Below are 18100 nucleotides of genomic sequence, written 5' to 3'. Positions count from 1 at the left end.
CATTTTATCTCTATATATCCATGTTACATTTTATCTCTATATATCCAACGAGTCAATAAGCAGTGACATACAGTTGAGCATAAAACAAGAACAAAGATCAGCAGAGAACAAGTATTTTAGAGAGATGACTGGAAATGTTACTCTTTTGAGTCACTTAGGCATGACACCCATAGAAACTTGCTGCTCTTCATTGCTAGTCCCACAATTTTAACCTTTTAACCTTTTCTTTATGATAGATAGCTGGGGACCACTACCTTTGGATCTCAAATGATCACCCTCCCTGCAGTCTCTCTTCTTGTGTAAAACAGGATGTTCAAGAGAAAAACCACAGGCCCAAAATGGCATCACTTGTGCTAAAGCCCAAATTCCCAACTTAGATTCAATACCTAACACCAGAAATAGAATTTTAATCAACCAATATGGAATTTTCTGGTCAGGTGGACTCTATCCAACCCCCAAAGGAAGAAGAGATAATCTACATGATAAAACCCTTACTCTTCTCATCCTCCCAATAAAGAAGTGCTGGCCTAAAAATAATCCTTTCTTTCCTTTTGGTAGTACCTCCCTTGCTCAATCCTTCTTCCTATAACAACCTCCCCCTTCATACAACCTTTTACAGCCCCCTTCTAGTTGCTATGTGGGATGCTGCGGGGTTCATGAATCACCTAATGAAGCCATACAGATCTTCCAATTTACTTGGTTGGATTCTTATTTTAAACACAGACAGGTAATAATAATTATGACATAGAGCTACTGTAGAGACTGAATAACAGAACACCAGGGGAAGAATTAGTTATTATTGGCATTATAACACAACTTTGTATAATTGTGCCACTCTAATACTTTTTAAGACTACTTATAACATTTATGGGCTTCCCTGGTGGCTCAGCTGGTAAAGAATCCTCCTGCAATGTGGAAGATCTGGGTGGGTTTGATCCCTGGGTTGGGAAGATTCCCTGGAGAAGGGAACAGCTACCCACTCCAGTATTCTGGCCTGGAGAATTCCATGGATTGTACAGTCCACGGACTCGCAGTCAGACATGACTGAGCAACTTTCACTTCATAACATTTATAACATCTATTCCCCAGTTCAAAAATTTTCTGATAGTTCTGTTTTCTACTGATGCACGTGATTTAAGAATTTTCAAAGCTCAGTCCTGTCTGAGTCTTCTTCTGTGATCCCCTTACTGCAATAACCCTCTCTACTTTCCTCCACTGGACCAAATCCTATCCACACATTAAGTATACAAAAGGCCAACAAATATTTGCATCTCATTTTTATCATTCTCACTTTGTGCTTTCTGTTTTCTGTGTTTTGTTTCATTTTTTATCTCTTGTTCTGTGGATTTCTTTCCCTTCTTCTGGCAATATAATAAGGTAATTCTCCGAATAGATAGGCTTTCATTGTACTTGTCAAAAACCAGAAACCACCTGAATGTCTTTCAACAAGAGAATAAATAAACAAGCTATGTTACATCTATACACCGGAATTCTTCTCAACAATGAAAAGGAACAATTGCTGATACAACATGAATGAACGTCTCACATGTTATGTTAAATAAAGGAAGCCAGACTCAACAGAGTACATAGGTACTGTAGGATTCCATACAGTGTATATTTATATGCACAGTATTCCATATATATATATTCCAATCATACTGTATGATTCTGAAAAAGCTAACAGGGAGGAAGACAGACCAGTAGCCCCCAAGTTCTGGGTATGAAAAAGAAGGGGCTCAGGAGAATTTTTGCAAGTGATCGAAGTATTCTACATTTTGCACAATGAGTCTGTCAAAATTCACAGATTTATGCACTGAAAAAGGTAAATTTTATAATTTTTTTAATTTTAGTAAAAAAAAACAAGGGCTTCCCTGCTGACTCAGATGGTAAAAAATTTCTGCCTGCAACAAAGGAGACCCAAGTTCAATCCCTGGATCAGGAAGATCCTCTTGAGAAGGAAGTGTCTACCACTCTAGTATTCTTGCCTAGAGAATCCAGAGGAGCCTGGTGGGCTACAGTCCATGGGGTCACAAAGAGTCGGACACAACTGAGCAACTAACACACACAAAAACGAAAAATCTCTATTTTACTTGTGATTGCTTTGCCACTTACAAAAAATTTCCTGAACCTATATTTAATTATCGATACCTTTATTTAGACATCAATCAACTCATGTAAGAGAAAATCAGTACCTTTTATAGCCTCAGCTCAGTCACTCAGTCATGTCCGACTCTTTGTGACCCCATAGACTGCAGCCATGAAATTAAAAGATGGTTGCTCCTTGGAAGAAAAGCTATGACAAACCTAGATAGCATATTAAAAAGCAGAGACATTACTTTGCCAACAAAGGTCCATCTAGTCAAAGCTATGGTTTTTCCAATAGTCATGAATGGTTGTGAATTTGACCATAAAGAAAGCTGAGCACCAAAGAACGGATGTTTTTGAACTGTGGTGTTGGAGAAGACTCTTGAGAGTCCCTTGGACTGCAGGGAGATCAAACCAGTCCATCCTAAAGGAAATCAACCCCGAATATTCATTGGAAGGATTGATGGTGAAGCTCCAATATTTTGGCCACCTGATGCGAAGAGCTGACTCATCAGAAAATACCCTGATGCTGGGGAAGATTGAAGGCAGGAGAAGGGGATGACAGAGGATGAGATGGCTGTATGGCATCACTGACTCAATGGACATGAGTTTGAGCAAGCTCCAGGAGATGGTGAAGGACAGGAAAGCCTGGTGTGCTACAGTCCATGGGGTTGCAAGGAGTCAGACATGACCGAGCAACTGAACAACAAAATATGTAAAAAGGATATTGGGTGGCAGAAAATGAGATGGTTAGACAGCATCAGCAATTCAATGGACATGAATTTCAGGAAACTCTGGAAGAAAGGGGAGGATAGAGGAGCCTGGCATGCTGCAGTCCGTGGGGTTGCAAAGAGTCAGATACGACTTAGCGACAAAACAACATATGCAATAACAAATATTTGGCCACGTAGTGAAACTTGTGCCATCTTAATTCCTTGACTGGGGATCAAACTCATGTTGCCTACTGTGGAAGCATGAAATCTTAACCACTGTACCTCCAGAAATGTCCCTGAACACAATTTTAAAAACCAAGAAAATACAAACCTCAATATAGAAAAGTAATTAACAGTAAAATTGGCAATTCAATTATATTGGAATAGAAATGATTTAAGGAATGTTGTCAGTATAGTTGCACAGAAGGCATAACCATCACAGATGTCAGACTACAAGTGACAGTAATCAAAACAGTGTAGTATTGGCACAAAGACACAGGATCAACAGGAAAAAATAGCCTACAAATAAACCCACACCCCTATGGTCAATCTTCGACAAAGAATATACAATGGAGAAAAGAGTCTCTTCAGCAAGTGGTGTCAGGAAAGTTGGACAGCTGCATGTAAATCAATGAAGTTAGAGCACATCCTCACACCATACACAAAAATAAAGTCAAAATTGCTTAAAGACTTAAATATAAGACACGACCACCGTAAAACTCCTAGAAGGGAGCATAAACAAAATATTCTCTACTATAAACTGTATCAATATTTAGACAGACTTAGGTCAGTCTCCAAAAACAACAAAAATAAACAAATGGCACCTAAATAAACCTAAAAACATCTGTACAGCAAACAAAACTATAAACCAAACATAAAGAGAACCTACGGACTGGGAGAAAATTTAGAAAATTCAGAATTATTGTTGCAGTCGGTAAGTCACGTCCAACTCTTTTGCAATCCCATGGACAAAAGCCCGCCTTCAGGCTCCTCTATGGGATTTCCCCCAGAAAAATACTAGAGATTCCGCTTCCTTCTCCAGGAGATCTTCCTGACCCAGAGATGGAACCCACATCTCCTGCACTGTAGGTGGATTCTTTACCACTGAGCCACTAGGGAAGTCCACTGGTGAGAATGGCCATCATTAAAAAGCCTGTAAATACCAAATACTGGAGAGGTGTGGGGAAAAGGAAACTCCCTGACACTGTTGGTGGGAATGTAAATTGGTTTAGCGACTATGGAGACAAGTAAGGAGGTTCCTCAAAAAACTAAAAATAAAATTATCACATGATCCAGCAATTCTACTCCTGGACATATATTCAAACAAAACTATAATTCAAGAAGATATATGCAACCCCAATATCATAGCAGCACTATTCACAATAGCCAAGACATGGCAACAACCTAAATGTTCATCAATAGATGAAAGGATAAAGATGAGTTGCATATACACAATGGAATATTACTCAGGCCAAAAAAAAAAAAAAGAATGAAATAATGCCATTTGCAGCAACAGGGATAAACCTAGAGATTATCATACTAAGTTACAAAGAGAAAGACAAATACCATAGGATATCACTTATATGTGGTATATAAAATATGACACAAATGACTCTATCTATAATCAGAAACAGTCTCACGGACAAAGAGAAGAGATTTGTGGTTACCAAGGGGGTAAGAGAAGTACAAGAAGGCTGGAGTAAGGAGGTTGGCTTTAGCAGATCTGAGCTTTTATGTATGAACGTGAACGTGAAGTCGCTCAGTCGTGTCCGACTCTTTGCGACCCCATGGATTGTAGCCTACCAGGCTCCTCTGTTCATGGGATTTTCCAGGCAATAGTACTGGAGTGGATTGCTATTTCCTTCTCCAAGGGATCTTCCCAACCCAGGGATTGAACCCGGGTCTCCAGCATCGTAGACAGACACTCTACCATCTGAGCCACCAGGGAAGTTTATGTATAGAATGGATAAATATCAAAGTCCTACTGTATAGCACAGGCAACTATATTCAATATCCTATGACAAACCATAATAAATAACACTAAAACAGAATGTGCATATGTGTGTACATATAGATAACTTAATCACTTTGCTGTACAGCAGAAATTAACATGCTGTAAATCACCTATAACTCAATAAAAAAATAATAATTGCTTTGCTGGGTAGACAAAACATGGGATGTTTCCTCACACCATATATGTTAACAAATTTTCAATGGATTAGGGATTTAATGTAAAACATAAAATTGCAGAAGTACTCAAGAAAAAAATAAAGATAATATATTTATAACTTCGGGAAAAGAAAAGCCTCCCTTAAACAGTAAAATGACTGTAGGTTTGATTAAATAAAAATTACAACTCCCACAGGGCAATAAAGCTATAAATGATATGTAAAAATGAATCATAAGCAGAACACAATTTACAATATATTTATATGATCATATCAATAGAAAAAAGCATTTGAGAATATCAAATACCCATTCATGATAAAAACTGATTAATCTAGGAACAGAGGGGAACTTTCTCTACTTGATAAAGAAAATCTACAAAAATCCTATAGCTAATATCACATTTGATAGTAAGAAACTAGAAGCTTTTCCCACTAAGATCAGGAACACGTCAAAGATGATTGCTCTCACCACTCCTGTTCAACATTGTATAGACGTCCTAGCTAATGCAGTAAGGCAACAAATGGACATAAACAATATATAGATTGAAGAAATAAAATGTCTTTGTTTACAAATGACATCATCTACATGGAAAATCCAAATCTTAAAAAAAAAAAAAGGAAGTTCCTGAAACTAATTTCAGCAAGGTTGCAGGATACAAGCTTAATATTTATTAAGATGTCATTTATTTTCCTAGTTACCAAAAATTAACAAGTAGAATTTGAAATTAAAAGCACAATGCCATTTACATTAGCACCAAAAAAAAGAAATATTTTAGATATAAATACAACAAGCTATATTCAAGATCTTTGAGGAAAACTACACAATTCTGATTAACAAAAGGAAAGAACTAAGTAAGTGGAGAGAGACTTTGTTCAGGGATAATAAGACTCAATATTGCCAAGATATCAGTTCTTCCCAACTTGATCTGCCTAGATTCAATGCAATCGCTATCAAAATCCCTCACTTTACTTTGTGGATACAAACTGATTCTAAAGTTTACATACAGAGTCAAAAGACCAAGAATAGCCAACGCAATTCTGAAGAAGAGCAACAAAGTTGGAGGAGAGCTAAAACAATCAAAACATGGGGTATTGGTGAAAGAATAAACAGACAGACCAACAGAACAGAATAGAGAACCCACAGATAGATAAACACAAATATAGTCAACTGGTCCTTAACAAAGGGAAAAAGGCAATACAGTGGAGGAGAAAGATAGTTTTTCAACAAATGGTGCTGGGAGAACTGGACAGCTACATGCTAAAAAAAAATGAATTTAGATAAACCTCACACTCTTAACAAAAGTTAAATCAAAAGGAGGTCTTGTTGGCAAGAACGTGGAGCAAGAACTTTCATTTCTTTGCTAAAAACGCAAAATGGTACATCTACTTTGGAAGGCAGTTTGACAGTTTCTTAAAAAACTAAACATACTTTTGCCATATGTTCTAGCAATTACTACTCTTTGATATTTATTCAAATGAACTGAAAACTTATGCCACATAAAAACATGCACAGGGATGTTTATAGAAACTTTATTTATAGCTGCCAAAACTTGAAAGCAACCAAGACATCCTTTACTAGGTTAATGGATAAATAAACTGGTATGTTGAGACAATGGAATATTATTCAATGCTAAACAGAAGTGAGCTATCAAGGCATGAAAGGACATAAAGGACCTTAAGATGCATATTACTAAGTGAAAGGAGCCTCTCTGAGAAGACTATATACTGTATGATTCCAACTTTATGAGATTCTGGAAAAGGCAAAACCATGGACACAGTAAAGAGATCAGAGGTTGCGAGGGGTTGAGGGGGCGGGAGCAATGAACAGGTGGAGCATCAGACCAGTGAAACTATTCTCTATGATACTGTAGTGGTGGATACTTGTCATGACACACTGTGCAAAACCCCACAGAATGTACAACACAAACACTGAACCCTAATGTCAACCACGGGCTTTGGGTGATTATGATGTGTCGGTGTAGCTTAGTCAACTGTTGTAAATGTACCTCTTTGGTGGGGGGTGCTTTTAACGGTGGAGGCTAAGCATGTGTGGGATCAGGAGATATTGATATACAGGAATCTCTGTACCTTCCTCTCAATTTTGCTGCGAACCTAAAACTGTTCTTTAAAAACAAACTGTTTAGAAAGTTACAACATACATGACAGAAACAGAAAAATGTAACTTACCAAGACAAACTGATGGTTTATCAGCCATACGTGAAAAGGTGCTCCACATCAGTCATTATTCAGTTCAGCTGCCCAGTCCTGTCCAGCTCTTTGCCACCCCATGAATCGCAGCACGCCAGGCCTCCCTGTCCATCACCAACTCCTGCAGTCCACTCAAACTCATGTCCATCGAGTCGGTGATGCCATCCAGCCATCTCCTCCTCTGTCGTCCCCTTCTTCTCCTGCCCCCAATCCCTCCCAGCATCCGGGTCTTTTCCAATGAGTCAACTCTTCGCGTAAGGTGGCCGAAGTACTGGAGTTTCAGCTTCAGCATCAGTCCTTCCAATGAACACCCAGGACTGATCTCCTTTAGGATTGACTGGTTGGATCTCCCTGCAGTGCAAGGGACTCTCAAGAGTCTTCTCCAACACCACAGTTCAAAAGCATCAATTAATTCTTCAGCACTCAGGTTTCTTTATAGTCCAACTCTCACATCCATACATGACCACTGAAAAAACCATAGCCTTGACTAGACGGACCAATTTGTTGGCAAAGTAATGTCTCTGCTTTTGACAAATCGAAACTACAGTGTGGTAGCACAGGAAAGGGAACCCTCTTGCCCTGTTGGTAGGAATGTAAACTGATACAGCCACTGTGGAGAACAGTATGCAGATTTCTTTAAAAAGTAGGAATAAAACTACCATATAATCCAACAATCCCACTACTGGGCATATACCCTGAGGAAATCATAACTGAAAAAGACACATGTACCCCCAATGTTCATCACTATTTACAACAGCTAGGCCATGGAAACAACCTAGATGTCCATCGTCAGATGAACAGATAAAGAAGATGTGGTACATATATACAATAGAATATTACTCAGCTATAAAGAGGAACACATCTGAGTCAGTTCTAGTGAGGTGGATGAACCTAAATATATAGAGTGAAGTCAGTCAGAAAAAGAAAAACAAACAGCATATATTAATGCATATTAATGGAATATAGAAAGATGGTACTGATGAACCTATTTTCAGGGCAGCAATGGAGACACAAACATAGAGAACATGGAGACGTGTGGACACAGTGGGGGAAGGAAAGTGTGGGACGAACTGAGAGAGTAGCCTTGAAACATATACATCACCACACGTAAGATTACACAGCCAGCTGGCATTTGCGGTATGACACAGGGACCTCAAACCTGGTGCTCTGAGACAATCTGGAGGGGTAGGATGGGCTGCCGGGTGGGAGGTTGAAGAGCGAGGGGACATATGCACACCTATGACTCACTTGTGCTGATGTATGGCAGAAACAAAGACAATACTGTAAGGCACTTATCCTCCAATTAAAAATAAAGTTTTTTTAAAGTTACAACATATATCACAAACACAAAAATATAAGTTACTAACCATGAAGATAAAGGAGAGTTTTTACCAGAGAGAAAAATGAGCAAACAACACAAATAGACCAAACACAGAATATAAATGTCCAGCAAAAATGTCCATTAGAAGTAATACAGTGGAAACTTAAGTAGCAATCCATTTTTTTCTACCAAATTAGGAAATATTTTAAAACATGGAAATTCCCAAGATTGGAAGGGTGTAGAGACTGGTGCTCTCAAGCAGGGCTGGTGGGAATACCAATGAGAAAAAATTTTGAGGGTATTTTGAAAACATGCATTACATTTTAAAAGAAACATTTCTGTTGAGGTATAACAGATAACTATTCACTCAGCTAGAGCCAGACATCCTGGAATGTGAAGTCAAGTGGGCCTTAGAAAGCATCACTACGAACAAAGCTAGTGGAGGTGTTGGAATTCCAGTGGAGCTATTTCAAATCCTGAAAGAGGATGCTGTGAAAGTGTTGCACTCAATATCCCAGCAAATTTGGAAAACTCAGCAGTGGCCACAGGACTGGAAAAGGTCAGTTTTCATTCCAATCCCAAAAAAGGCAATGCCAAAGAATGCTCAAACTACCGCACAATTGCACTCATCTCACATGCTAGTAAAATAATGCTCAAAATTCTCCAAGCCAGGCTTCAGCAGTACGTGAACCGTGAACTCCCTGATGTTCAAGCTGGTTTTAGAAAAGGCAGAGGAACCAGAGATCAAATTGCAATCAACAGATGGATCATGGAAAAAGCAAGAGAGTTCCAGAAAAATATCTATTTCTGCTTCACTGACTATGCCAAAGCCTTTGACTGTGTGGATCACAATAAACTGTGGAAAATTCTGAAAGAGATGGGAATACCAGACCACCTGACCTGCCTCTTGAGAAACCTATATGCAGGTCAGGAAACAACAGTTAGAACTGGACATGGAACAACAGACTGGTTCCAAATAGGAAAAGGAGTACGTCAAGGCTGTATATTGTCCCCCTGCTTATTGAACTTCTATGCAGAGTACATCATGAGAAACGCTGGGCTGGAAGAAACACAAGCTGGAATCAAGATTGCTGGGAGAAATATCAATAACCTCAGATATGCAGATGACACTACCCTTACAGCAGAAAGTGAAGAGGAACTAAAAACCTCTTGATGAAAGTGAAAGAGGAGAGTGAAAAAGTTGGCTTAAAGCTCAACATTCAGAGAACAAAGATCACGGCATCTGATCTCATCACTTCATGGGAAATAGATGGAGAAGCAGTGGAAACAGTGTCAGACTTTATTTTGGGGGCTCCAAAATCACTGCAGATGGTGATTGCAGCCATGAAATTAAAAGACACTTACTCCTTGGAAAGTTATGACCAACCTAGATAACATATTGAAAAGCAGAGATATTACTTTACCAACAAAGGTCCGTCTAGTCAAGGCCATGGTTTTTCCAGTGGCCATGTATGGATGCGAGAGTTAGACTGTGAAAAAAGCTGAGCACAGAAGAATTGATGCTTTTGAACTGTGGTGTTGGAGAAGACTCAGTGGACATAAGTTTGAGTGAATTCTGGGAGTTGGAGCTGGCATGCTGCGATTCATGGGGTCATAAAGAGTCGGACATGACTGAGCAACTGAACTGAAAGCTATGAAATAAATATGTACATGTAACCACCTCCAAGGTGAAGAATTTCTCAATTTCCTCCTCAAATGTAACCACTTTTCTGACACTAGAGATACTCCTTGTCGGTGTTAAAATTATATATAACCTGAATGCCCCAATATATGTTTGCAACTCATTCACGTTGTCACCTTTACTCATAGTTTGCTCATATTCATTGCTAACAGACTCCCATTTTATGAATCAATAATTTTCTTATCCATGTGGGATGTGTCCAACTTGAGACTACCAAAAATACACATTCTTACACATCTTTACTATGCATGCAAATTCAATTCTGTAGGGTATTTACAGAGAAATGTAATTGCTGGAGCACATGTAATGCTTATGATCAATTTTAGTGAGTACTAATAACAATTTTCTGTAGTGGTTACATCAAGTTACAATCCCAGTCCCACAGTGGGTGCCAGTTCCAGTTGCTCCATATGCTAACCAGCACTTGCTTTTAGAAAAGAAAGGCTGAAAACCGAATGATCTAATCAATCAGGAAGCTTGTGAAACAGAAAACACCACCAATGAAATGCAAAAGAAGGAAATAAGAAAATAAACATTCAATAGAAGGACCGACAAAGCCAAAAGTTGGTAGATATTAAAAAGTCAATGTCAATAAACTGGAAAATTCCAATGAAATACAAAGTTGTTTTTAAAACTGTAACAACTTGACACACGAAGAGAAAATCTAAACAGTTCTATTGAAGAAACTGAACAATTACTGAAACTCCCCAATAAAATTCTTAGTTCAAATGGCTTCACTGGTGAATCCTATGTCATCTTAAAGGAACAAATATTACCGATCTTACATAAAGAAAGAAAAAGAGAACACTTCACAATTCTTTATGAATTTTTGAAATGTATATAAACTTCAACCCATCCCATTTATAGGAATTTATTCTACAATAGATTAACTTAAAAGCACAAAGATAAATGTGCAGGAAAAATCACTGCTCATGGTTAATGCTTGAATCAGGTCCCCCTAAATTTTTATGTATAAGTCCTTAGCCCCAGAACCTGAGAATGTGACTATTTGGAGATAACTCTTTGCAGAAGCAGTTAGGTTAGAATGAGCTCATACACCCGTAGGCCCTAATCCCACTAATACAACTGGTATCTTTTATAAGAACAGAAATGTGGACACAGGCACAGAGGAAGATAATGTGGAGACACAGGCAGAAGACAGCCATCCAGAAGTCAAAGAGAAAGGCCTGGAACAAATCTTTCCTTCACAGTCCTCACAAGGAACCAGGCCTTCTGATAAACTGCCAGTCTTCAGAACTGTGGGAAAATAAATTTCTATTCTTTATGCCAGCTAGTCTTTGGTACTTTATCATTGCAGTTCTAGCAAACTAATGCATTCATAAAAATGAAAGGAGGAAGCAATCAATATATCTAACAGAAAAATTATTTAAATAAATTGCAATACATCAGCACTAGGAAATACTATGGAGCCTACAGGAAAAAGCAAGGGTGTTTATGAAAGTACTGAAATAGGGTTACTCTCTTCTCAGTGCCCTGTGGTGACCAAAATGGGAAAGAAATCCAAAAGACAGGGGATGTGTGTATACGTACAGCTGATTCACTTTGCTACATGTAGAAAAAGCAACTGTGCTCCAATAAAAATTAATATAAAAAATACAATTTTAAATGTCAAAAAAAGAAATAGGGTTACTGAGAAGATGTCCATACTTGTTCTTAAGTGGAAGGGAAAAAGTGTATATTTCCCTTCTGTGTATATTATGTTCCATCTTTGTTAAATAATTAATATATGTGTTCAAAAGCACAGAAAAATGTCTAGAAGTTTACACAATAAGTGGTTAATGGATTCAGGAGATTCTGAAGTATTATTACTTTACTATTTTGTTGAAAATGATGAGTATATATAGTTTCCTTAATCATAAAAATTTGAGGTATGCAAATATATGCACAGACCACATTATATGTAAAAGTTGAAAAGATGATCAGAATTTCAATTGGACCTTTAAAAAATAACTTTGAAAGATTTTAAAAGTTCATAATATGGAAAAATAGATATCTGAGAATGGATGAGAAAATTTTGAAAGGGGAAAATGGTAAGGAATTTTCCTTTTGACACATTAAACTGTATACCTTCCATTTATACAATTATACCAATTATTTCTTAATAAAACTGGAAAAAAATACTTCCTTGGTGGTCCAGTGGTTAAGAATCTGCCCCCCAGGACAGGGGACAAGGGTTCGATCCCTGGTTTGGGGAAGATCCCACGTGTCACGGGGCAACTAAGCCTGTGTGCCACAACCACTGAGCCCGTGCTCTGCAGCAAGAGAAGCCACCACCCGCCACAACTCGAGAAAGCCTGTGTGCAGCAACAAAGACCCAGCGCAGTCAAAAATAAACTAAGAAAAAACTGGAAAAAAAATGATCAAGTTCCTATACACTCAAAACTGATTTAGCACTGATACAGAAATGGAAAAATCAGTGGAATCAGTCTAGAAAAATATCAAAAATACATGATAATAGCATTTTAATTTCATGAGGAAAAATGATTTCATAACCAGCGCTAGCATAATTGGCTGTTCGTCTGAAAGAAAACAAAATTACACTTCCTATCTTATGCCAAATACCAAAAAAAAAAAAAGGCAGAGCTAGTACATTTTTAAAGCAACTCAACTTCACAACCTCAAGTATGAAAAACAATAATAACAAATCATTATCCACCAGCAGATTGCAAAGCCTGATACCAGAATGGAGGTCAACAAGCTGACATCTCATAAAGTATTAAATACCATGTGAATGTGAGGAGCTTTAAACATTCAGGAAAAGAGTCTGAAAATACTCTTGACTTAGCAATTATTTTTGAAAGTCAGCAGAAATAATTCAGCAGTACATTTTGTTGTTGTCGTTCAGCCACTTGATCATGCCCAAGTCTTTTCCACACCATGGACTGAAGCACGCCAGATTTCCTTGTCCTTCACTATCTCACTACGTTTGTTCAAACTCATGTCCATTGAGTCAATGATGCCATCAGCCATACATAAGGAAATACACACACAGTTTTTTGTAACAGCCTCGCCTGTAGTGGCAACCACGCTGGAAATAACTGGAAGGCTCAGAAAAAAGGAAACATAAAATAAACCCCAGTGTACACATCCCATGGATAATTAGTCACCTTTGAAAGACACATGAGTCACATCAGTGTTCACTGACCTGGAAAGATATCCATATGTCCTTAAATGGGTTAAAGAGGAAAGCAAGTTGCTGAGTAATGTAATATGATCCCCTCACCTTTTTTTTTTTTTTTTTAAAGCAAACAGGAAACAAGAAGTGGCCTGTATGCTCTTGGCTTATAGGAGTCTGTATCACACACACCTGTCTTTGTGTGATACAGACACGTGTACGTGATACAGACTATCGTCTTTTTGCTTTCCTTAAATTTTTAAAAAAATGTAGTAAAAGGCATATCATTTAAAATTTACCATTTAAATCATCTTAGGTTCACAATTCAGTAGTGCCAAGTATATTCCCATTGTTGTGCAACTAATCTCCAGAATTCTTTCATCGTTTAAAACTGAAACTCGGTACCCATTCAATAATAACTTCCCCTTTCACCTTCTCCCAGTCCTGGTAACCAATATTCTACTTTCTGTTGCTATAAATTTGACTACTCATAGGTACCTCATGTAAAGGGATTCACACAGTATTTGTCTTTTTGAGACTGGCTTATTTCACTCAGCATACAGTCTGTAGGTTCATCTATATTGGACCCTGTGTCAATTTCCTTTTTCAAAAATTATTCTTTAATTTTTATTTATTTGGCTACACTGGGTCTCAGTTGCAACATTCAGGATCTAGTTCCTCAACCAGAGATCAAACCCAGGCCCCTTGCAATGGGGGCACAGAGTCTTAAACACTGGTCTCATAATTTACTTCTTTTTAAAGGCTGAATTCATCGTATGGATAGATCAGAGGCTTCCCAGGTGGCGCTAGTGGTAAAGAATCTACCTGCGAATGCAGGAGATGCAGGAGACATGGGTTCAATCCCCGGGCCGGTAAGATCCCCTAAAGGAGGAAATGGCAGCCCACTCCAGTATTCTTGCCTGGGAAATTCCAGGACAGAGGAGCCTAGTGGACTACAATCCATGGGTCACAAAGAGTCAGACACGGCTTAGCACATGGACACACACATGAACAGACCACATTTGTTTATCCAGTCATCTACTGATGGACGCTAGGGTTGCCTCCACCTCTTGGCTGTGGTGAACAGTACTGCTATGAACACGAGTTGATAAATGCCTACTTGAGACTCTGCTTTCAATTCTTTTGGGTACCTACCCAGAAGTGGAGTTGCTGGATCATACAATAATTCTTGTTTTAATTTTTAAGGAAGTATCACTATTTTCTAGAGTTACCCTTCATTTTACATTCCCATCAACAGGGTACAAGGGTTCCAATTTTTCCACATTCTCCCCAACCCTGTTACTTTGGGATTTTTGATAGCAACCATCCTGATGCTTGTGAGGTGCTATCTCATCTCTCTAAAGATGTTGTGATGTTGAGCATCTTTTCCTATCCTTGTTGGCTGTTTGTATAACTTCTTTGAAGAAATGTCTACTTAAGTCCTTTGCTCATCATTTTTAACTGGGTAATTTGGCAGTTTGGGGCTGTTAAATGATAGGTCTGACATACCAAGGTGGCCCTGACAGAAAAGAAGGCAGAGAAGCCAGTTATGTTGTCTCTGTATTATTCAAATTGTTATAAAACACATACATTGCCTTTCTTATTGTCTTTATATTAATGAATTATAGGGAAAAAAGATGAAGCTCTGTCTCTGTCCCTCATTGCAAAGAGGAGCCTCAAGTTGATCCTTGCGTGGTCTAGCCCATCCTCTTTTCATCCCAGTTTGTTGATCCTTGTGAGGTCTAGCCCATCCGCTCTCATCCTAGTTTAAGTTTCTCTGAGTTAAAAAAAGTGTTTTTAGTTCATTTGTACCTTTTCCAACTGCAAGGGACTGAGGTTCAAAATAACCCATTTCTTGGTCTTTTTCTCACAGATATTAAAATATCCATAACACTAGCCATAGGGTGAAAAAGTTAAGTGATATTTGTTCTTTTATAGATATTATTAAAAATATTAAGAACTCAAGGATATTACAAAGTGAAGGAATCATCAGTTCAGTTCAGTCGCTCAGTCGTGTCCAACTCTTCACGACCCCATGAACTGCAGACCAGGCCTCCCTGTCCATCACCAACTCCCGGAGTTTACTCACACTCACGTCCATTGAGTCAGTGATGCCATCCAACCATCTCATCCTCTGTCATCCCCTTCTCCTCCTGCCACCTTCAATCTTTCCCAACATCAGGGTCTTCTCAAATGAGTCAGTTCTTTGTATCAGGTGGCCAAAATAAAAAATGCTAAAAGTAAAAATGCTTCATTCATTGAACAAACAACTGAATGGAACTTGGTCTTGCTCCATTTGCTGGAGATATAGCAGTAAACAAAACAAGAAAAAGTTGGAAGGTGATTAAGTGTAGTACAAAATAATGTCAGGCCAGGAGGGAGGGATAATATTTTGGTAGAATGGTCAGGGAAACTTTCTTGGACAAGGAGTCTCAGTTGTGAAAGTGGCTAAATGTCCACAGTTCATCCATGAGGGATAGAGTCTCCTTAATTAACAGAAATCTAATTCTCAGAAAGATTGTGACAAGTTTAAATAATCATCTTAAAACTCAACATTCAAAAAACTAAGACCATGACATCCAGTCCCATCACTTCACGGCAAATAGATGGGAAAAACAGAAACAGTGGCAGTATTTTCCTGGGCTCCAAAATCACGATGGATGGTGAGTGCAGCCGTGAAATTAAAAGATGCTTACTCCTTGGAAGAAAAACCTATGACAAACCTAGACAGCGTATTAAAAAGGCAGAGACATTACTTTGCCTACAAAGGTCCATGTAGTCAAAGCTACGGTTTTTCCAGCAGTCATGTATGGATGTGAGAACTGGACCCTAAAGAAGACTGAGTGCCAAAGAATTGATGCTTTTGAACTGTGGTGTTGGAGAAGACTCTTGAGAGTCCCTTGACTCAAGGAGGTCAAACTAGTCAATCCTAAAGGAAATCAACTCTGAATATTTATTGGAAGAATTAATGTTGAAGCTCTAATACTTTGGCCACCTGATGCAAAGGGCTGACTCATTGGAAAAGACCCTGATGCTGGGAAAGATTAAAGGCAAAAGGAGAAGGGGGTGGCAGAGGATGAGACAGTTCGATAGCATCACTGACCCAGTGGACATGAATCTGAACAAACTCCAGGAGACAGTGAAGGATGAGGAAGCCTGGTATGCTGCATGTCCATGGGGTCACAAAGAGTGGGATACAACTGAGTGACGGAACAACAACAAAAGTCCTTCGCTTATTCACTTTTTCAATCATAAGACATTTCAGCACACATACTTTGTTGAGTCAACTAAAACTGAAAATGCATATTCCAAATCTTGGCCCCTGAGTAAACCGCAGAGCCCTGGAAGGATGGGTTAATCAGCACACAATTCTAGGATTTTAAATGGAAACACTCAGAAGACCAGAGTAAAGGCCCCAGTGCAGGAGAGGTTCAGTGGGTGAGAGGCAATCAGTAAAAGGGATTACACAGTGTGTTGTCTACAGGGCAGGTGGTCGTCAGTGGCCACTTTTGGTATATTTTCCCCAATACTTCATGCCTTATAGTAAAGGAAATTCTGATGGCCCACAGCCTTTATAAGAGTCTTATTTAGCTGACTGGGCTATGTGCTTGCTGAAGATAAGCAAAAGCATCCCAGGATTCATAAGAGTCTCTACTGAAAGGTAGGAACAAGTGAAACAAAAGAGAGATCAGATAGAAAGAAATGTTTTCTAATGAGTTCCATCTTGGTGTGGTAATGAGGCCATACTTATGATTCCTGGTCTTCATCCTATCTGATTAGAGGGGGGAAAAAAACTTACTTACAAAGATCCTCTTTCTTATTCTCATGGAACTTCTGGGAAACAGCAAGAGGCAGGGCATATGATTCTTTTATTTATATTTGAGAAAATAAAGGACTGTCTGAGTCAGGGGGAGACTCAGGTCACCTGCCTCCCAAGAGCTATCATAGCTACTCATACAGAAGTGAATATGATATGACCAACTGAATTATTGTAAAGATGGGGTAATAGAACAATTCCTAAGCGATAAGGTGAAGGCCCTCAGGGGTTTGGCCTGCCTATCAGATCTGCTATGAAATAGTAATGGAATTCTCAGAAGAAAAGAAAACAGGACTTCCCTTGAGGTCCAGTGGGTAAGACTCCACACTCCCAACCCAGGGGGCACAAGTTCAATCGCTGGTGGGGGAACTAAGATCTCACATGCCATCAGGCGCAGCCAAAAAAAAAAAAGAAAAAGTCTGCATCCATCCTAGAAACCAAAGCAAAGCACTTTCTACATGTCAGAGCCTTGGAGAGATTTTGGCTGCACCAAATGAAGACTGGAGCTGTATGAAGAGATCAAGAACACCAATTCATAGCTTCTTTTCTTGGGAGAAAATGTAGTATCCCCAGGAACAGCAAAGAGCCCTTAGCAAATGGCATCACTCCTTGCTAATTTGGACAGATGAAGGAAAGAGGAAATGTGAGAGTCTGGACATATTTCTTCACTCGCCAATGCCCTGAAGACGAGCTCTGATCAGGAGACAGGGCAGCCCTGGGAATGGAGGGCTGATAGGATCAGCATAACTATGCAGCCAAGTGGGTCTGAAAATGAGTTCCAGTTCTAGTACTTACTAGGTCTGGAACCCCAGGCAAGAATTAAACTTCTCTAAATCTCTCTTCTCTGCCAAACTGACTACTAACTGTGCCTTTTGCACAAGACTGCTGTGAAGATTCAATGAGGTAAGAGTGTAGAGTGCTTAGAATAGTCCCTGCAAGTGCTTGCTTAG

The 18100-nt window shown here is 38.9% G+C and overlaps 1 long non-coding RNA gene across 1 annotated transcript in view; it reads left to right on the top strand.

Annotated features, from left to right (window-relative positions):
* The window catches only part of LOC120865896, a 19420-nt gene extending 4049 nt beyond the window's left edge, over nt 1-15371 (top strand). The window contains exons 2-3 of the long non-coding RNA XR_005721547.1: nt 5459-5460; nt 15327-15371. This is a non-coding gene — a long non-coding RNA (uncharacterized LOC120865896). The remainder of the gene's footprint in view (nt 1-5458; nt 5461-15326) is intronic.
* The last annotated feature ends 2729 nt before the right edge of the window (nt 15372-18100 follow it).

Source organism: Oryx dammah, unplaced genomic scaffold, assembly GCF_014754425.2.
Source record: "Oryx dammah isolate SB20612 unplaced genomic scaffold, SCBI_Odam_1.1 HiC_scaffold_1, whole genome shotgun sequence".
NCBI lineage: Eukaryota > Metazoa > Chordata > Mammalia > Artiodactyla > Bovidae > Oryx > Oryx dammah.
The sequence above is the reverse complement of the archived record's forward strand: the minus strand, read 5'-3'. Positions and strand labels throughout refer to the sequence as shown.